This window comes from Artemia sp. Qi Xiang Cuo, chromosome 10, assembly GCF_049724085.1.
Source record: "Artemia sp. Qi Xiang Cuo chromosome 10, ASM4972408v1, whole genome shotgun sequence".
NCBI classification, from domain to species: Eukaryota; Metazoa; Arthropoda; class Branchiopoda; order Anostraca; family Artemiidae; genus Artemia; species Artemia sp. Qi Xiang Cuo.
Window position 1 is genome coordinate 16,528,285 of NC_142803.1, and position 22,796 is coordinate 16,551,080.

Sequence of the window (22,796 nt, forward strand, 5' to 3'; positions counted from 1 at the left end):
ACATCAGTATGAAGCGTAGTTCCTTCTTGGCAAGATTCACATTTGAAGATAAAGCGGCAGCACAAACCAACAATGTACTCTCTGTCGAACATCATGTTTGAAATAAGATTGAAGTCTTGACACCTACAATAAAAAAACAAATCATCGGTACAAGCTCCTGTAAATTATAAGTGCCCAAGCATTCTACAGCTGATAATCATCTCAACCAAGTAAGCTATGAGAAAAGTTTGTGTAAATATTTGCATTCAACGGAAAACACGTTTTACGAATGATTATGATTTAGAACCATCGTTTCCCTCCACGAGCACCTACTATTCCCCTATTTCTGTTGTTATCGGAGTCTCTGCCTCCCACGATACATTACCCTGTCCTGCGGTAGATTGCAGTACCTGAATTTCAGTTGTAGCTAACTATTTTGTTCACCCACTTTTATACTAAGGGCGAGGAAGATCCCCCGGAAAAAAATCAAGGAAAATACCCCCCCCCCTCCCGCTGCTGGTTGGTTTCCAATTACTTTCAATTTCTGATCAAATGAGCATCCCCCAAAGTTTCTACGACCATGAGGTGGAGGTGGGGATGATGAAGGGGCAGTCCCCTTCGTGAGAGAAGAATTTTGGACAATTTCTTGGGGCGCCCACCTGCCCAGAGTCTTAGACAAGTGACCCAAAACTTGAATAATTTGTGAAAAATTAAAATTTACTCAGATTGCGGGGCCGAGCTTAGGCAATGCATAGGTACTATTTGGAAGATGGTTGGAGAGAGACTAGGCAAAGAGAAGCACAATAAAAGGGTACAATTATAGAATGCAAGAAATTGGGCTTGTATAATGGAAACGGTAAATGTGGGTGAGATTGGGACCCCATGTGAAAATGAAAAAATATTGGTGATATGTGTGTAGCGCATGGTAACCGCCTGATCATTGGTCTAACCATTCACGACTATAGGCATCCATGATTTTAAGCAGTGGACAAGGGCTAGATTATGACCCCATCTGAAAATGAAAAAAAATATTGTTGATATGTGTGTAGCGCATTGTCATTGCCTGAAAAAAGGTCTAACCATTCACGGCTTTAAGCAATGGACAAGGACTAAATTGGGTTTCCATGTGACAATGACAAAATAGTGTTGGTATGTGTGTAGAGCATGGTAAGCGCTTGAGCAACAGTCTAACAATTTATTATGTGTGGAATATCAGCCGCTGAGTGTATGGTATGAGATGAGATGGCTAGTGGGTTTCAACCATTCAGGCTGCTTGACTGAGACCCCTTGCACCGGAAATGTAAAAATTGTGTTAATACTTAATTAAAAATTTGCATCCTAAACCCCTGATGATAATTTACAGACCTTATATGTGCGGGTCACTATAGAAAAGAAAAATTGAGCGTGATTGGTGGAAGCTGTGTACATGGGCTAGGCGAGATACATGTCAAAATGCTTTGCTTTATTCTTTTACACCTCTTCTGAGGTTAATGTAAATTATTGATTTTTTGTGGAATTGTTTGATTATCCCTCCTCAATATCATGCAGTGGCATATGGAGGTGATGTGATTAAGTTAAGTTTTGTTGATAATTGATACTAAATAATGAAAATAAGTAAATAGAATATAATGAAAAAAGTCACTTTTTTTTAGTCCACGACCTTACTAACAGGACTTAATCTAATTAAAACTTTGGGCTATGAAATAAAAATATGCTACCTTAATGCAAATCATTTTCATCAAAGCGAAAACGAAACTCTGGCCTTTTGGGGGAGGCCCGACTCTTATTTCTTACAACAAACGAAATAATACACCACCAACGGCTAGCAAAGCTCTTCATTTTTTAAGCCTACAAGCTTAAAAATTTAACTCATCAACAAGGCAAAAAAGTAAATAAACAAACATAACAATAAAATTAGATACTGAGAAGTTGAAAAATGTAACGCTGGGGCAGCAATTCACAGCAGGAGACCCTGACACGGGCAAACAAACAAAAAAGATATTCCACCTATTCTCCATCTTGTACAGTGGCGTAAATTTGTCAACATATTGGGGTAGGGGGGCATAGTTGGAGCAAATTTTCCTAAATCAAGATTAAAAATGACAATGAAAATTGAAAAACGAGCCATATAGGCCCATAAAGGTAAAGATATACTAAAGAAAACGGACCGATTTCTGAGGATGCTTGAATTATGCAGACTTATATCAGTTTTGACAAGTTTTTTGGAGAAAAAAATTTCATCTGGGGGGGGGCAAACTGAAGTCTGGGAGGGGCAAGTTCCCCCCTCCCCTCCTGCCACATAGCAAATTACGCCCCTGATCTTATACTCTTAAATGCTTTGTGATTATTTACTCCCGATTCAAAACTCGCCTATTCACAATCCACAGCTCTATGTCTCATCTTCGTATTCGATGGTATTATTCATTTTAATTTCCGTGCACTTTGGGTTTTATTAATTCATGTTTTGTAATTTATCTTTGTTTTAAATCAAGCTTATCGGTTTTACTATAGCTCTTTACTTTTCTTAGAAGAAAATAAAGTTGGAAAAGGCCATTTTAGCTTAATGTTTCTAAAAGGTTTGAATTTCCTACTCCATGTAGCTTCTGCTCGTCTAGGCTTAATTTGATCAGTCCCAGTCATTATAGTTCTTTTGAAGTATAGCTTCTTATCAGTTTCTCTGACAGTTTTGAGTTCCCATATCATTGATTACTTTTCGTTGATTTTTTTTTTAAGTTAAAATCAGAGTGATTGTGATAGTAGAAATTCAAATAGCCCTGACCCAAGACAGTATTAGCAAGCCCCGATGGCATCTAAAAACATATTTTGAAGTACGGCGATTTTTTTGTCAGAATATCGTGTTTTCAGAATTCGTCATAGGTGGCAAACAGATCTAACATTGACTTTATAGACGGAAACTCTTGTCTTCATGTAGATGATCCACCGATTTTCGACATAAGACCTTTAAATTAGTTGTTGTTTTCTTTGACCACACTGCCGTTCTAAGACGAACAAATGAACTTTTAAATGGGGATGCATCCATTTATTTAGACAGTGAAAAAAACAGGTACAAAAGTCCAGATATTTCGGTCACATATATAGCGACCGTCTTCAGTAGAAATACTGAAGACGGTCGCTGCATATGTAACCGAAATATCTGGACTTTTGTTCCTGTTTTTTCACTGTCTAAATAAATGGATTTATCCTTATTTTAAAGTTTATTTGCTGATCCACCAATTCCAAAAATGGCAGCTGAGCTGTGAGAATATTACTTGAATTTTTGTTGATTCTGCACTGGACTTAAAAATAACAGTCTCCACTAGTGGCTTTTAGTGAGTAAATATAAGTAAAAAGATCTAACTTCTCCAGTTCTGGTAAGTAAGGTACAAGCTGAAACTTGGACTTTATTTTCAGGTATACATTCCGTATGAAGCTGCTACTCGGACTGTATTTTCAGGTTTGCAGTCCGTTTAAATATGTTTGAGGTTTTGTCAGTGGCTAGGTCTGAACCTCGCCACTTTATTATGAACCTCAATGAAGAACCTTCATTAAGGTTCTTTAGTAGGAATCAGGAAAATTCAAAAGTAAAGGTGTTTAAAACAATCGTGGATCTTATTCTAGAGAAGGAGTTGGTAAATGGAAGGTGGTATAGGAAAGGAGGTGGTAAGTGGTAAATGAAATTGCCAAGCCCACTGGGGCTTGGTAAAACTGTCTTTGGTCAGGGTAAATGGTAGTAAATGGAAGGAGGAGGCAGAAAGAGAATGATAAGTTACGAGTGAGCTCGTATATAGCGATTTCAAAGGAATGAGAAGGGAGTACAAAAGATTGATCAAAAGAAAAAACCTATCATTTCATTAGCAGAAACCACATCTACTTAGGAAAGCATTCTATTCCTGTAATAATCGGAAATTTTGACAACTTCCCAAGGATAAGTTAGGAAACAGAAGCCGGCATAGTTAATACCGCCTGTGGAAAGTTGGCCAAACTATTTAGGAAATAAAGAAAAAGAAAGGCTAAGTGGGAGCGAGGATTTGACAATAGAAATTAATATATACCCATTTTTGCACCGTTTTCTACATCAAAGAGGTTAGTTCTTCACCCCTTACTTGTATAATCTATTGGCAATGCTCATGGTAAGCCACCTACAGTTCTATAAATTCAACCGGTAACTGTTTCTGTAACTTCAAGCAAAGGTCTTCTTTCACTGCTTCAGATTTTGATTTCTACATGGTTAACTTCCTTTGACGGGGGTTGTTCCATATTCCTTTGATAGTGTTAGCAACAGTAAGGATGGTCTCTAGCAAATTTGAACAGTTTGTTCCAATTGGAGGACTGCTGGCTATAGGTAAAGCAATTAACGATATAGCTTAAATTTGTATCTGCTAGGCCAACACGAGAATTCCAATCATTCACTAAAATCAGGGTTCCGTTTGCGGCATTTCTGCCCCGTAATATGCAGGTCAGTGCAATAGCAGTGATGGATTTTTTTTCATAGGGCAACATGAGAAGACTAATTAAAATCATGACACAAACTACTAACGACGAAGAAAACGTTTAGACTAAGTATAAAGTATAAGTGTTTAGACTTAAATTTACACATAGAACTTTTTTGTTGTTGCAACTTTAAACTGTACATTCGGGAGAATTTTTTTCCGCAAATTTTACACTCATAGGGCTTTTCCCCCAAGTTAATTCCTTCATGTTTATTCAAACTACCTTTCTCGGAAAATTTTTTCTCACAAATTTGACACTCATAGGGCTTTTCTCTCAAGTGAATTTTTTCAGGCGATTTCAAACTATCCGCACGGAAGAATTTTTTCCGACAAATTTTACACTCATAGGCCTTTTCTCCCGAGTGAATTCTTTCATGCGATTTTGAACCACCCGTCCTGGAGATTTTTTTCTCACAAATTTTACACTCATAGGGTTTTTCTCCACAGTGAATTCTTTCATGCGATTTCAAACTACCCCTCTGGGAAAATTTTTTCTCGCAAATTTTTCACTCATAGGCCTTTTCTTCCGAGTGAATTCTTTCATGAAATTTTAAATTGCTCTTTATGAAGAATTTTTTTTCACAATCTTTGCACTCATAGGGCTTTTCTCCCGAGTGAATTCTGTCATGCGATTTCAAACTACCCGCCTGGAAGAATTTTTTTCTCGCAAATTTTACACACATAGGGCTTTTTCCCCGAGTGAATTCTTTCATACGATTTTAAACTACCCGTCTGGGAGAATTTTTTCTCACAAATTTTATACTCATAGGGCTTTTCCCCCGAGTGAATTCCTTCATGCGATTTCAAACTACTTGTCTGGGAGAATTTTTTCTCAGAAATATGACACACATTGTAAACAAGGTAAACAAGGTAAAATGCAGTTCCGAAAAGTGGAAGTTCCGAAAAGTATATACCCCCAGGACATAACTTACAACCCTTGCCCGAAGGGCTCTGAGGGGGTTATCATCCTCTGAGACCTAATTTCCGAAACTTTCAACTACGTTGAACAAAATGGCTATTTAAAAATTTTGATTGGATGTGTTCGAGAAAATGGTGGGCATGAGAGGGGGGTTAGTTACTCTCCAATTACTTTCATCTATTAAAAAGGTCACTAGCCATTTCAATTTCCAATCGAATAACCCCTTTTTGAAGTTTCTACGACAACACTTTGTATAAAAACCTTATATGCCCCCACAGCATAACTTATAACACTTGCCCCGAGGGCTGGGGGGGGGGTGTCATCCTCAAAGACCTAAGTTCCAGAACTTTCAACTACGTTGAACAGAATGACTATCTCAAAATTTTAATTGGATGTGTTTGGAGAAAAGGTGGGCGTGAAAAAGGGGTTAATTGCCCTCCTGTTATGCGAATTCGGCCCTTCGGGGTTTGTGATAGAAATTTTTGGAAATAAATATCTTATCTCCAATCCCTTTTGACTATTAAAAAGGGCACTAGTCCTTTGAATTTCCAATCGACTGAGGCCTTTTTCAAGTTTCTACGCCAAAGTTTTCAATAAAAACCTGATATTCCCCCAGGGCATAAGTTACAACCCTTACCCTGAAGACTCTGGAGGGAGTATCTTCCTTAGAAACATAATTTTCAGAACTTTCAACTGCGTTGAATAAAATGGCTATCTCAAAAATTTGATTTCATGTGTTTGGGGAAATGGTGTGTCTGGAAGGGGTGTTAGTTGCCTTCCAAATACTTCCGACTATTAAAAAAGACACTAGAAATTTCAATTTCCAATCGAATGAGCCCTTTTTGAAGTTTCTACGACAATACTTTCTATAAAGTATTGAAAACTCCTAAAGTATTGAAAAGTAAAGAAAAACTCCTGTGTCGACACAACCCCCTAGGGCCCGGGGCAGGCGTTGTAAGTATTGCTCTGTGGGCATATAAGGTTCATATGGATGGTATGCTTGTATAAACTTCGGAGGGCTCATATGATTGGAAATTGAAAGTTCTCGTTCACTTTTTAAGAGTCAAACGAGATCGGAGGGCAACCAGCCCCCCTCTCCACGCCCTATTTTCCTCAAACCCATCTGATAAGAACTTTTAGAGAGCCATTTTTTCAAAATTGTTCAAAGGTCAGGTAACAAAAACTCGGATGTCGACACATCCCTCCAGGGCCCGGGGGGCAGGCATTGTAAGCTATGTCCAGGGGCCCTATTTGGTTCTTATGAAAAGGATGCTCGTATAGACTTCAGAGAAGGTTCATTTGAATGGAAATTAAAAGTTGTAGTTCATTTTCTCAGACTGAAAAAATATTGGAGGGTCCCGCCAAACTCCGGGGTTTATACGAGCATCCCTTTCATAAGAACTATATATGCCCCTACAGCATTACTCATAACGCCTGCCTCCAGGCCCCTTGCAGGTTGCGTCGACACACGAATTTTTTTTATCTGATCTTTGAACTATTTTTAATGAAATGGCTATTATAAAAATTTTATCGGATGGGCTTGGGGAAAAAAGGGTGTGGGGGGCTAGTTGCCCTCGGACATCTTTTGACTCTTAAAAATTGAACTATAATTTTCCATTTCCAATCAAATCAGCCCCCTCTGAAGTTTATACAAGCATCCCTTTCATAAGAACCATATACGCCCCCAGGACAACACTTACAACGCCTATCCCCCGGGCCCTGGGGGGAGTTTTTTTTATCTAATTTTTGAACAATTTCCAAAAAACTGGCCATCACAAAATTTTTAGCGGACGGGTTTGGGGAAAAAAGAGTGTGGGGGGGGGGTAGTTTCCCTTAACTCTTTTGTTTCTTTAAAATTAAACTAGAAATTTTAATTACTAATCAAATGAGCCCTCTATGAAGTTTATACGAGCATCACTTTAATAAAAACCATACATACCCATAGGGCATAACTTAGAACGGATTACCCTGGGCCCTTGGGGGGGGGGGGGTTATTGACACCGGATTTTTTCTTATCCGACCTTTGAACTCTTTTTAACAAAATTTTTATTTCAAAATTTTCATCAGATGGGTTTGGAAAAAGAAGGCGTGGAGGGGGGGGGGGCTATCTGCCTTCGGATGTCTTTTGACTATTAAAAAGCGAGCTCAAAGTTTCAATTTCCAATCAAATTTGCCATCTCTGAAGTTTATACGAGCACCCTTTTCATACGAACAATATATGCCCGGCATAACTTACAACACCTGCCCCCGGGCCCTGGGGAGTTGTGACGACAATTGAGTTTTTGTTATCTTACTTTTGAGCAGTTTTTAACTTAATGGCTATCTCAAATTTTTAATTGGATTCATTTTGGGGAAAAGGGGCGAGGGAGGGGGGGCTAGTTAACCTCCAATCTCTTTTGACTCTAAAAAACTGAACTAGAACTTTCAATTTCAAATCAAATGAACCATCTCTGAAGTTTTTACGAGTATCCTTTCAATAAGAACCATATCTTCCCCCAGGGCATAACTTAAAACACCTACCCTCGGGACCTGGGGGGCTTTGTCGACCCCAGAGTTTTCGTTATATGGTCTTTGAACTATTTAAAAAAAACTATCACAAAGTTCTTATCGGATGGTTTTGACGAAAAAAGGGGGTGGCGGGGGGGGGCTAGGTGCCCTCCAATCTCTTTTGACTCTTAAAAAGTGAACTAGAACTTTCAATTTCCAATCAAATGAGCCCTCTTTGAAGCTATTACGAGCATCCCTTCCATAAAAACCAAATATGCCCCCAGGGCATAACTTACAACGCCTGTCCCCTGGGGGGTTGTGTCGACACCAGATTTTGTGTTGTATGATCTTTGAAGTATTTTTAACAAAATACTTATCTTAAAATTTTTATTGGATGCATTTGGGAAAAAAGGGCTTGGGGGGGAGAAGCTGGTTACCCTCCATTATCTTTTGACGCTTAAAAAGTGAACTAGAGCTTTCAATTTCCAATCAAATGAGCCTTCTCTGAAGATTATGCGAAAATTATATTCATAAGAACCATGTTTGCCCCCAGAGCATAACTTATAACCCTTGCCCCTGAAAACTTTGGAGGGAGTTTCCTGCTCAAACAAATAATTTCTAGAACTTTCAACTACGTTCAACAAAAATCAAAATTTGGGGAAATGGTGTTGCCCTTTAATCTTTTTCGACTATTAAAAAGGGCATGGAAGGGGTGTCAGTTACCTTAGAATTACTTTCGACTAATAAAAAGGGAACTAGCCATTTAAATTTCCTATCGAATGAGCCCTTTCTGAAGTTTCTACGACAACGTTGTCTATATAAAACATTATATGCTCCCAGGGCATAACTTAGTGTCCTACTCAAAACCAGATTTTCTATCTGGAAATCAACTACGCTGAACATAATGGCTATCTAAAAATTTTGATTGGATGTGTTTGGGGGAATGATGGGTGTGGGGGCTAGTTGCCCTCCTATCACTTCGACTATTAAATAGGGCGTGGAAAGGGTGTCAGTTGCCTTAGAATAACTTTCGACTATTAAAAAGGGAACTAGCCATTTAAATTTCCAATTGAATGAGCCCTTTCTGAAGTTTCTACGACAACGATGTCTATACAAAACATTGTATGCTCCCAGGGCATAACTTACAACCCTTGCTCAGAGAGCTGTGGGGGAGTTGTCATCCTCAAAGACCTAATTTCCAGAACTTAAAACTACGTTTAATAAAATGGCTATCTCAAAATTTTGATTGGATGTGTTAGGGGAAAAGGTAGGCGTGAGAGGGGGCTAGTTGCCCTCCAATCAATTTCGACTATTAAAAAGGCCACTAGCCCTTTGAATTTCCAATCGAATGAGCATTTTTTGAAGTTTCTACGACAACGGCTTTGATAAAAACCTTATATACCCCCAGGGCATAACTTAAAACCCTTGCCCTGAGGGTTGTGGGGGAGTGTCATCCTCAAAAACATATTTTCTAGCTGGAAATCAACTACACTGAACAAAATAGCAATCTCAAAATTTTGGGCTAGTACCCTTTTTAACAGCCGAAAGTTATTGGAGGGCAACAAGCCCCACCCCCCACGCCCATCATTCCCCCAAACACATCCAATCAAAATTTTGAGATAGCCATTTTGTTCCGCGTAGTTGATTTCCTGATACAAACTATGTTTTTGAGGACAACACTCCCCCACAACCCTCAGGGCAAGGGTTTTAAGTTACGCTCTGGGGGCATATAAGGTTTTTATAGAAGGCGTTGTCGTACAGACTTCAAAAACGGCTCATTCGATTGGAAATTCAAAGGGCTAGTGCCCTTTTCAATATTCGAAAGTGATTGGAGAGCAGCTAGCCCCCCCCCCCCTCCCACGTCCATCGTTCCCCCAAACACATCCAATCAAAATTTTGAGATAGCCATTTTGTTGAGCGTGGTTGATTTTCAGATAGAAGATATGTTTTTGAGGAGGACACTCCCCCATAACCCTCAGGGCAAGGGTTTAAGTTATGCCCTGGGGGCATATGAGGTTTTTATAGAAGGCGTTGTCGTAGAAACTTCAAAAAAGGCTCATTCGATTGAAAATTCAAATGGCTAGTGCCCTTTTTAATAGTCGAAAGTGATTGGAAGACAATTAACCCCCCTCTCACGCCCATAATTTCCCCAAGCACATCGTACATCGTACATCGTACACATCGTACTTGGCAAAATGTACTATTTATTAGTTTTTTCCTTTAGAGCTGGGCACTTCATATGGGAGGGGTCGTTGTAGAAACTTCAAAAAGGGCTCATTCGATTGGAAATTGAGAGTTCTAATGCTCTTTTTAGTAGTCGAAAGTGATTAGAGGGCAACTATCCCCCACCCCTACGACCATCATTCCCCCAAACGCATCCAATCAAAATTTTGAGATAGCCATTTTGTTCAGCGTAGTTAATTTTCAGATAGAAAATATGTTTTGAGGAGTACACTCTCCCACAACCCTCAGGGCAAGGTTTTTAAGTTATGCCCTGGGGGCACAAAAGGTTTTTTATCGAAGGCGTTGTCATAGAAACTTCAAAATCAAAAAAGGCTCATTCGATTGGAAATTCAAAGGGCTAGTGCCATTTTTAATAGTTGAAAGTGATTGGAGGGCAACTAGCCCCCCTCCCAAGCCCATCATTCCCCCAAACACATTCAATCAAAATTTTGAGACAGCCATTTTGTTCAGCGTAGTTGATTTCCAGACAGAAAATTTGTTTTTAACGAGGACACTCCCCCACAACCCCCAGGGCAAGGGTTTCAAGTTATGTCCTGGGGGAATATAAGGTTTTTGTAGAAGGTGGTGTTGGAGAAACTTCAAAACATGCTCATTCGTTTGGAAATTCAAAGAGCTAGTGCCCTTTTTAACACTCGAAAGTGATTGGAAGGAAACTAGCCCCCCGCCCCCCCCCCACGCCCATCATTTCTCCAAACACGTCCAAGCGAAATTTTGAGATAGCGATTTTATTCAGCGTAGTTGATTTCCAGATAGAAAATATGTTTTTGAGGAGGACACTCCCCCACAGCCTTCAGGGCAAGGGTTTTAAGTTTTGCCCTGGTGCAGATAAGGTTTTTAAAGCAGGCGTTGTCGTAGAAACTTCAAAAAAAGCTCATTCGACTGAAAATTCAATGGGCTAGTACCCTTTTCAATATTCGAAAGTGATTGGAGGGCAACTAGCCCCCCCCCCCCCCCAATGCCGATCATTCCCCCAAATACATCCACTGAAAATTTTTAGATAGTTATTTTGTTCAGCGTAGTTGATTTCCAGATAGAAAAAATATTTTTGAGGAGGATACTCCCCCACAACCCTCAGGGCAAGGATTATAAGTTATGCCCTGGGGGCATATAAGGTTTTGATTGAAATCTTGAAAAAGGACTCATTCGATTTGAAATTCAAAGGGATAGTACCCTTTTAAATAATCGAAAGTGATTTAAGGGCAACTAACCCCCCTCTGACACCCACCTATTCCCCAAACATATCCAATCAAAATTTTTAGATAGCCATTTTATTCAACGTAGTGGAAAGTTTTGGAAATTAGGTCTTTAAGGATGACAACCCCTCCCCCCACAGCCCTCAAGGCAAGGGTTGTTAGTTTTGCCCTGGGGCGTATAAAGTTTTTATTGAAAGTGTTGTCGTAGAAACTTCAAAAGGGCTCATTTACTTGGAAATTGAAAGGGCTAGGGCCTTTTTTAATTGTTAAAAGTGATTGGAAAGCGACTAACGCCCCTCTCACGCCCACCATTTTCCAAAACACATCCAATAAAAATTTTGAAATACCCATTTTGTTCAACGTAGTTGAACGTTCTGGAAATTAGGTATTTTAGGATAATAACCCCCTCGGAGCCCTCAGTGCAAGAGTTGTAAATTATGCCCTGGGGGCATATAAGGTTTATATAGAAAGTTGTTGTATAAATCATAGGCAGCACGATCGCGCTGCGTAAGTAAAGAACGGGGACACTCGAGAACGAGACAAGAAACGGGGACTAAGTAAAGAGGAGGAAACTCCCCCACAACCCTAAGGGTAAGGGTTTTAAGTTATGCCCTGGGGGCACATAAGAACGATGTTGGCAAGATGTATTATTTACTAATTTTAGAGCAGGGCACTTCGTATCGAAGAAGTTGTCATAGAAACTTTGAAAAGCGCTCATTCAATTGTAAATTGGAGTGGCTTGTGCCCTTTTTAATAGTCGAAATTGATTGGAAGGCGACTAACACCCCTCTCACGCCCACCTTTTCCCCAAACACATTCATCAAAATTTTTAGATAACCATGTTGTTTAACGTAGTTGAAAGTTCAGGAAATTTGGTCTTAGAGGATGACAACCACCCTAACAGACCTTAGGGTAAGGGTTGTAATTTATGCCCTGGGGGCATATAAAGTGTTCATAGAAAGCGTTATCGTATCCAAAAGGGCTCATTCGACTGGAAATCAAAAGGCCTAGTGCCCTTTTTAAATGTCGAAAGTGACGGGAGGGCTTGACATTTTTATAGTAAAGATCGAAGTGGGTATAATGTATTATTTTTCGTTGTTGTTGTTGTCTAGACCAGAGTACGTCGTATCGAAGGAGTTGTCGTGGGAACTTCGAAAAGGGCTCATTTGATTGAAAATAGAAAGGGCTGATGGTGTTTTTAATAGTCGAAAGTCATTTGAGGGCAACTAATCCCCCTCCCACTCCCACCCTCCCTCGCCAACCCTCCCATTTTTGCTCTTAAAATTTAACCAAATCAAAATATCGAAAGTGTATCCAAGCTGTCAAAGAAAGTAAACAGATTTTATTGCGATTAGTATCAAGTTTTCCATTTCAGGTAAACTAGAGGAGGTATGAAACTAAATTAAACACTAATATTTGTGTCCAGATTTTTAAAAGGGTGTATATTGTTAAAAATTGCTGAAAATTTTTCTCCAGTATACAAAGAGCAGCCCAAACTATAAAGTCTCAAAAAATGAAAAGATTTAAAGTATTATTTTCTTTTTCCCTGAAAAGACTATGTTAATATAAAACGAACAGAAAATAATTTAAAATTTTTTTTCCAGAAAACAACTTTTTCAAAGAAAAGTAAAGAACTCCATTATACAAAAAATGAGCAAAAATAAAATCAAGTAATCAACCAAGCGTGAAACTACCACAAATCAGCATTGATATATAAATGAAACCCAAAACGAACAGAAATCACAATAAATAACCGAGTCAAAATCAAAACGAGCAGAAATTAACATGAGTAGGGCACAAAACCCCTATGCCTTCACAAGACCAAAACAAAATTTGTACTTTACTGAGAAATATATAAATGTTTTTACTTTTATAACTTTAATAAATCAAATAATTTTAACATTTTGATTACTAAATATCAGTATATGTATATTAAACTGACAATGGACATTCATTTGTACTTTTTCAGTAAAGTGCGAATTTCAGTCAAAAACGTAAAAACAATTTGACTGTTAATGGACTTTTAAATTAATTACATTTGCTGATACAAAGGCACAATGCGCATAGATAGTGTCATAAATTACCATTATAAATTATTTAGAATATAAAACATCTTTGTAACAGCTATAATACTGAAAAGGATATACCTTTTGTAAAGCTAGATGTATTTAAATATAAAATCAATATGAAATCAATCATATAAAATAAAATATATCATATTTTATAAATAAAATAAATTAATACAAAATCAATCATATAAAATAAAAATCAATGTGTAAAATAAAATCAATATATTCCAAGCTTTGGAGAACTGTTATTTTCTACCTTCTACCTTGTATTTTGTATAATTAACCAGATTCCTTAATATTTATTCATTTCTCGCTTTTACTTTTCTTACAAAATATTTCATGTTCAATAAATCATCAAAACAATTTTCCATACTTTGTGTTTACTGTTTACTTAGTTGACTTATTGTATCTGGCATTTGCATTCTTGAAGTGAAAACGATAACCACTGCATTTTTTTAATGAACAATGAACAGAAGTAAAAAAATCAAGAAAAAAAAACAATCACAAAAGAAATATAAAACGGCAATAGTATTATTTTCAAATAATTCCTTTATTTTGGCCATTAGATAGACTAGTGCCAGGAAATTCAAGGTTAAGCTTCAATTGTGTCAAAAACGCTGGTGAATTTAATTCTTGTTTAATTTGCAACTCAGAGTATTTTAAAAGTTCTTCATCATTTTCTGGTGTATCCCCTTCTTCTAATTCTAAAAAGAATGGTAGAAAATATAAAGGATAATGGGTACTTTTTCGATATGCCCACTCTTTTATATACTGCTAGTTTGGTATACTATTAGCCGTTCCTGGCATATTGCAGATACAGCATTTTGAAAGCTTCTATTCACATAGTACTTTTTGGTTTATAATCGTCCAGCACCCCCCTCAGCCCTATCTGAAAGTATCAACTTAGCCATCCTTGAGCCATACCCTTAGCCATCCTTGACATATTGTAGATGCACAATTTTGACAACCTGGATGCATATAGTATCTTCTGATCAGGTTCAGCATCTCCCTCGTCATTCCCTTAACATCCCAAATTAATACCCTCAGCTATTCCTTAGAGGTTGCAAATACGCCAATTTGACAACTTGGATACACGCGCTTTTTCTTTATTTAGTTAAACATTCCATACTAGTTTCAACTTAACATTTTTTGCAGCTAAGGGTCTATTTTTTATTTTATTTTTTTGGCTAGTTCAATATGCCTCTTAAAATTCACTGAAAGTTTCAACTTGATACCCTTAGCCATTCTTGAGGTATACCTCATATATATTTTAACAACAAGGATGTACTGAGCATCAATTAACTTAATTCTACATGCTCTCAACATTCCGAAAGTTTTTCCATTCTTAACCATTCCTATTATAGTGCAGATACGCCATTTTGATAAGCTGGATTCATATTTGGTTCAACATCATTCTTAAAATTTTCTGAAAGTTTACGTTTATACCCATAGTTGTTTCTTAGAAGTTGCATATAAGCAATTTCGACAACCTGGCACCATACACTGCCTTTTGATTTATCTTGCTCCATAACCATGTATAAATTATACATCTCATAGGACCTAATAGAGCAAACATATCAAAATGGTCTGGATCAGCTACAAAATTGGTTATTCCATGCAGGTTATAAACATGAAATTTGAATTTCCCCTGCTCCACCCTCATTGTCCAAAAGTGGTTGAAAATGTCAATACTATCCTCCAAGTCATACCCAATAAGCCAAATCTCAAAGTCAAAATTTAATATTAGCTATACCCCTCCCCCACCCCTTAGCGCAGACTTTCTAACCCTTCCTCTTTATAGAACATCAACAAGTCTTTTGATTTTCTCAAGTTCACCCGTCATTTTGAAATTATACCAAACATTTTCCACTCCATCCCACATGTTGTTCCCAAAAAGTCAAAATTTTTAAGATAGCTGGACCTCGATCCTCGATAATCGATTTCTAATCCTCGATAATAAAACATAAAATCACGAAGAAAGGAAGAAAACGAGGACAATTAACAGCCAGTGAAAAAAATTGAAAAACTATGCAAATATTTCGATCAAGACCTCCGCTTGACCGTCCTCAGTACAGAATAAAACTGATAAAAATATAAAAACCAAACCTTAAAATAAAAACACAAAACTAAAATTGGACGACCCTTTTTTAGTAACGGTGAAAGGGTAACTGAATAAAAAACACAAGTCTAAATGGCATTTCACAATTTCATTTTACGTAAAGCGCTCTTAAAGGCTAATCGCTTTACAGTTTGATTATTATCGGAGATTCTATTGGATTGCACAATATAATTTTGTTGATGTGTGTAAAACGATCAGAATTAATAATTTTGTCATAAATGGGACTTAGAAAAGTTTCTCCAGTGTCTCTATAGAGACACTGGAGAAACTCATCTAAACACTTTGGACTCTAACCTTCAATTCACTTTAGAACTAGAATATAACCACAAACTTCCTTTTCTAGATATTTTAATTTTTAATAGGTCTCCTGGCCTTGAATTTTCTATTTATAGAAAGCCTACGCATAACGATAGGTATTTGCATTTCCGATAGGTATTGCATTTCCTCCAACCCCTTTCCCTGCACAAAAAGAGGAATTGTTATTTCTCGGGTTGACCGAGTAATAAGAATATGCTCAGAGCCTGATATAGACTCAGAACTGAACTATATTAAGGGCATTTTATTTGGCAATGGCTACCCAATAAAAATACTTGAGATCATTATAGAAAAAAGAAGAAAAAAAGGGCAGAAAAGAATGCATCAAATCCACAAACCCCAACAGATACCGTCCCACTGGTGGATGATAAGAAACTTTTCACTGTTCTACCCTATATTCCAAAATTGACTTCATGTCGCCTTTAAGAAATGAAATATTATATAGAACTTTTTTAAAAACGGCAAAGATAAAACCAGCTCCATTTTGGGTAGTGGTGTTTATAGAATTCCTTGTTCTTGTGGCTGTTTTTATGTCAGGGGAGAGGTTACCTGAACATAACCTCTTGTGGCTGTTTTTATGTCAGGGGAGAGGTTATCTGAACATAAGTCCTCAATCGACAAGGCCATGAGGTTACGCCAAAGGCCTGATTTTTTTATTTTCGCCTTGGCGCAACATGTGTATGAGTGTCCACACCAGTTCATTTTGTTTGACAAAACCTCTATTGTTGCCCCCGTTAAAGGTCTCACGCAAGTTTTTAGGGAGGCAGTTGAAATAAAAAAGCACATTCATCAAAAGGTAGCTCTCAATAAAGACACTGGAGAAACTTTTCTAAGTCCCATTTATGACAAAATTATTAATCCTGATCGTTTTTAGATATATCCACAAAATTATATTGTGCAATCAAATAGAATCTCCGATAATAATCAAACTGGAAAGCGATTAGCCTTTAAGAGTGCTTTACGTAAAATGAAATTGTGAATAACCATTTAGACTTGTTTTTTATTCAGTTACCCTTTCACCGTTACTAAGAAAGGGTCGTCCAATTATAGTTTTGTGTTTTTATTTTAAGGTTTGGTTTTTATATTTTTATCAGTTTTATTCTGCAAAGAGGACGGTTAAGCGGAGGTCTTGACCGACATATTTACATAATTTTTTCACTGGCTGTTAATTGTCCTCGTTTTCTTCCTTTCTTCGCGATTTTATAGTTTATCATGATTAGCCAGTGTGGTCTCAGAAATTATTTAACCCTCCATAAGAAATTCGTCACATATACAGTCTTTGATTGCTTTCCAAAAGTATACTCTAGGGAAAGCACTCAGAATCTTAGCCTAACCAACAATCCACAAAAGCTTCCACAAAATACCACAAATTAGGAATTACTTTTTGTCTCATGTCCCCTACCCCCCACACACATATCCAACAAAATATAGTACTTTCTCACAGAAAACAATTTCTAAAATCGTTTAGGTACATAATGGTAAATTGCAAAAGTTACACTTGTTGTCCCAGGGGCTGTGGGGCCCAATTTCCTGTGGAGGTGGGGGCTACAATTTCCATTTTATTTGTTTGGAAGACTGTTGATAGGCGCAAGAATTGGCTAAACGTCTTTGGAAACATTCACTGGAATAGTATAGCAATATGTTACATCAGTAGCATATTACCACCACCTTAACTCTAAGTATTAAAATTTACGTAATGCACAAGAAAACTGCTTGTCAATAGTGAATGGCTAGGTTACAAGGGGATGGTTGGGCTTTAGCGTCATTTTAAGCAGCTGGATATGAGAGCTTACGTTTCAGATCTTGTAGTTTTTGATATTTTGAAATACATCTAGCCCAAATAAAGTAACAATATATTTATTACACTGAAAATGCAACTCTTGGCCAAAATACAATATATTCTCAATATTTGTAGGAAAAGTAGGCTAAATGTTAGGTTTGAACCCAAAGCCCTGTACAAAAAATGTGTATAAATATACAAAACGTTTTGCTGAATAGCCTAAAATAAAACAAAAGGTTTTTCTTTACACCAAGCAAAGTTTGGTATCCTTTTGTGATAACCTATAATAAAGACCAAATGGAAGAATCGTAAGCAACAAAAAATTAAAATAAATCCCATAGAACATTCTACCTCAATTTTGGAATATACGTAGAATACTCCAGAATCCCTTTTTTTTCTTCATTATTTCATTTGTCTTACATTCCCTTTGCCTGCTCAATCTTACATGTGGAGGGATTTTTGCAGTGGATATTGTCTGAGGAAAATTTTCCAGGAGGGGGGGGGGGATATTTTCCGCAGGGAAAAATACGTCAAACACTGTTTTTATGCCTAACATTCCCTTCACTGAGAAACTTTGTCCCATGGGCATGTCGACATGTTCCATGTCGTACACAGAAACAGAAAAATAGTGTCGTTTTAAATGTTGTTTGTCATTTCTATTTCCATTCTAATAAATGGATACCCTGCCCCGATAAAATCGATTTGGGTATTGGGTACTGCGCAGTATACATATCGGCAGTCATGTCTTTCAAGTGATAGTCATAAACCGCTTTATCTGTGTCCTACTTAACTTCGCATATCTTACTTCAAAGGTTGATATATTATGGGAGGCATTGAGGTAACAGATGTTCATGTTTTGCCATTTTCTCTATTCCTTCAAACTACAATTTTTCACATCAGTCTTGTAGCGTCCTTCAAAAACGTTAAAAATTGAAGTATCATTGAACATATGGGAACTTGTAATTAACCGGAGAAAAGAAAACAAACATTTAGAAAACCGCAAACTCCTTCCTTCTTTTTCTATACTAACCAGTTAAAAGAGGAGGGAATTGGGGTACCTATTGGTTACTTGGAACACACGCGACAAGAACCGCATATAGAATCTCAAAGATCCTAATGAAACACAGGTTTCCTCTGCCTAGTGAGGTATTGCTCACTCCGTGAAAAATATTTAAACTTTGTTTTTTAGGGTTGAAAGGGCAAATAAAGGTACCTAGGTTAGGCTAGGTTACGTCTTTAATATATGCTTTGCTTTACCCCTCCCCCCCCCCTATTGTGCAAATGTATAGCCCAAATTTGTTTCTAAACTATTATATTTTCATTGTATTTGTTTTCATTAGCATTAATCAAACTTCCCTTCTCGAGTGTGTTCCAGCTAACCGATAAGTACCGGGATTAGTTATAACTCTAGAATAGATGCTGCTAAGAATGAAATATGCTAAGAAAATAATTTTTACTTCATAGTATGGACAATTATTGTTAACACACTTTGACTGCAGCTCCATTTATACTTTACATATACATTATACTATAGGCTTTTATACAACAGAAAATTTCCAAGTAAGATACAAATTCTGAAGGTTGTCATGTGTCCTAGCACTGTAGTAATAGAAAAAAAATAGAACCAAAGAGAAACTATGTGCAGAATTCATACAGTAGGCCTACCAAAAAAAAAAAATCCTTAAAATGATTTCTTTTTATGCTACAGAGAACGAATTTAAGCTGTTGATTTCTATTGTAATAGGGTTTGTCAGTCTAATCTTCACCAATTGCTGTAAATATTGCAAGACTAATTATAGTTCAGAAAGGCTTATAGGCTTGTACTAAACACTGCTAGCTTTTATTTCCAACCTACCCAGCCCCTGGTCACCAAAAACCTTTACAGAAATTTCATTGTTATTGGACAAAATCACCTTAAAATGTGTAAGTAAACTACAGAAAAATATGAAGATATATCAAACAGGTAAAATGCCGATTTTACATGGATCCATAAAACACCCGATTTTTTTAACTTGTCCAATTTTATCATTTACAACACTAGTTTCAACAAAAAATGAACATACCTTCATTATTGCCATTGATTATATTAGTTTCAATAGAATCAGGATCTACCTTCAACTGTGTAGAAATACAGGAGAGAAAGTCCATACAAGCATCTTCAAATTTTTGTGGCAAAACTGAATTTGGGTCAAATAAACTAACATTTTCAGCAGCCATTTGTCTTCAGATTTTAAAATATAAAAAAAAATCAATCACTTTGAGGAATTCTCTAAAATAGCGCAATGCATAATAAGACAACCAAAGAAGACCCCATTCCAGGAGAAAGGGCTTGAAACTGTGCATGTTATGAAAACAAGGAATACTAAAAAATAGTGCAATTCTTTGTTAACCTAAGTCCTGTCTCCAAAGGAAATCCTGCTTATTAAAAAAAAGCAATAGGTAAACTAAAAATGGTTGCTAAACAAAAACAAAAAATTAATAAAAAAAATAACAGTCCTTCATTTTTCATCCGAACTTTTTGAAAAATCCCCTTTTTATTTCAACGTCCTTAAAAAACATTTGTGTAGACAAAATTAAAGGGCATTTTACTCCTCCACTTGATAAAACATTAAACTATAGGACTACAGGGTCATCCAAAAGCATAGAAATAAATTTTCTAAAGAATAAAACTTATTTAGATGCATCACCAAGTAGCTTAACCAGCAAGACTTGGACTTGGGCCAAGTAAATTTGACAAATTTAGGAGATGGAAAAAAAGGCAAATACTACAACAGTAATAATAGACTGAATTCAAAAAACAAATTCAAAATATTTTATGACTTTTATACTTCAAGGAGTGTCTTAATCACCAAACTTGCAGCTCATCTAAGACAATACTATTTTAGCCATTTTCTTAACTGTCAATTAAAGACCATACCATTTAAGCCGTGAGTCAAACCAAGCAAGCATTTGAGAAGTATTAAAACTCAATCTTACCTATCGTAATATTTTATGACTTTCATACTTCAAGGAGTGTCTTAATCACCAAACTTGCAGCTCATCTAAGACAATACTATTTTAGCCATTTTATTAACTGTCAATCAAAGACCATACCATTTAAGCCGTGGGTCAAACCAAGCAAGTATTTGAGAAGTATAAAGACTCAGTCTGACCTATTGTGACTGCATTAACTATATTAATTACAACCCTTGCCCCAAGGGCTGTGGGGGATTGACCACCTCAAAAACATATTTTCTATCAGGAAATCACCTACGCTGAACAAAAGGGCTATCACAAAATTTTGATTGGATGGATAGGGGGGACAGATGGGCGTGGGGGGGGGCTAGTTGCCCTCCAATCACTTTTGACTATTAAAAAGGGTACTAGCCCAAAATTTTGAGACAGCTATTTTGTTCAGCGTAGTTGATTTCTAGATAGAAAATATGTTTTTGAGGATGACACTCCCCCAGAACCCTCAGGGCAAGGGTTTTAAGTTATGCCCTGGGGGCACATAAGGTTTTTATAGAAGGCGTTGTTGTAGAAACTTCGAAAAAGACTCATTCGATTGGAAATTCATAGGGCTAGTGCCGTTTTAAATAGTCGAAAGTGATTGGAGGGCAACTAACCCCCCTCTCACGCCCACCTTTTCCTCTAACACATCCAATCAAAATTTTGAGATAGCCATTTTATTAAACGTAGTTTTATGTTCTGGAAATTAGGTCTTTGAGTATGACACCTCCCCCACAGCTCTCTGGGCAAGGGTTTTAAGTTATGTCCTGGGAGCATATAATGTTTTGTATGGACAACGTTATCGTAGAAACTTCAGAAAGGGCTCATTCGATTGGAAATTTAAATGGCTAGTTCCCTTTTTAACAGTCGAAAGTGATTCTAAGGCAACTGACACCCTTTCATCGCCCTTCTTAATAGTCGAAGTTATTGAAGGGTAATTAGCCCCCCCCCCACGCCCATCATTCCCCCAAACACGTCCAATCAAAATTTTGAGATAGTCATTTTGTTCAGCGGAGTTGATTTCCAGATAGAAATTTTTTTTTTGAGGAGGACACTAAGTTATGCCCTGGGAGCATATAATGTTTTGTTTAAACAACGTTGTCGTAGAAACTTCAGAAAGGGCTCATTCGATTGGAAATTTAAATGGCTAGTTCCCTTTTTATTAGTCGAAGGTGATTCTAAGGCAACTGACACCCCTTCCACGCCCTTTTTAATTGTCGAAAGTGATTGGAGGGCAAAACCATTTCTCCAAACACATTTGAATCAAAATTTTGATGTAGCCATTTTGTTCAACATAGTTGTTCTGGTAAGTTCTGGAAATTATTTGGTTGAGCCGGACACTCCCTCCAAAGTTTTCAAGGGCAAGGGTTATAAGTTATGCTCTGGGGGCATATATGGTTCTTATAAACAGAATGTTCGTATAATCTTCAGAGAGGGCTCATTTGATTGGAAATTGAAAGCTCTAATTCACTTTTTAAGCATCAAAAGATAATGGAGGGTAACCAGCTTCTCCCCCCAACCGTTTTTTCCCAAATGCATCAAATAAAAATTTTAAGATAGCTATTCTGTTAAAAACCGTTCAAAGATCATACAACACAAAATCCGGTGTCGACACAACCTCCCAGAGCTCGGGGACAGGCGTTGTAAGTTATGTCCTGGGGGCATATATGGGTCTTATGGACGGGACGCTCGTATTAACTTCAAAGAGGGCTCATTTGATTGGAAATAGAAAGTTCTTGTTCACATTTTAAGAGTCAAAAGAGATTGGAGGCCACCTAGCCTCTCCCCCTCCACGCCCTTTTTTTCCTCAAACCCATCTGATAAGAAATTTGAGATAGCTTTATTCTAAATAGTTCAAAGACCATATAACGAAAACTCTGGGGTCAACACAGACCCCAGGGCCCGAGGGCAGGTGTCGTAAGTTATGCCCTAGGGGAAGATATGGTTCTTATTGAAAGGATGCTCGTAAAAACTTTAGAGATGGCTCATTTGATTGTAAATTGAAAGTTCTAGTTCAGTTTATTAGAGTCAAAAGAGATTGGAGGTTAACTAGCCCCCCCCCCCCCTCGCTCCTTTTCCCCCAAATGCATCCAATAAAACATTTGAGATAGCCATTAAGTTAAAAATTAATCAAAAGTCAGATAACAAAAACTGAGGTGTCATTACAACCCCTCCAGGGCCCGGGGACGGGCGTTGTAAGTTATGCCCTGGGG

General features: G+C 37.3%; 1 protein-coding gene and 1 pseudogene across 1 annotated transcript in view; one reads left to right on the forward strand and one right to left on the reverse strand.

Moving 5' to 3' along the window:
- Positions 1–36: 36 nt before the first annotated feature.
- On the reverse strand, positions 37–13,399 carry LOC148947514 (uncharacterized; annotated as a pseudogene).
- LOC148947515 (uncharacterized) overlaps positions 107–22,796 on the forward strand; it is a 91,796-nt gene continuing 69,106 nt past the window's right edge. The window contains exon 1 of the mRNA XM_089096113.1: positions 107–209. The gene's annotated coding sequence lies outside the window, so the exon portion shown is untranslated. The remainder of the gene's footprint in view (positions 210–22,796) is intronic.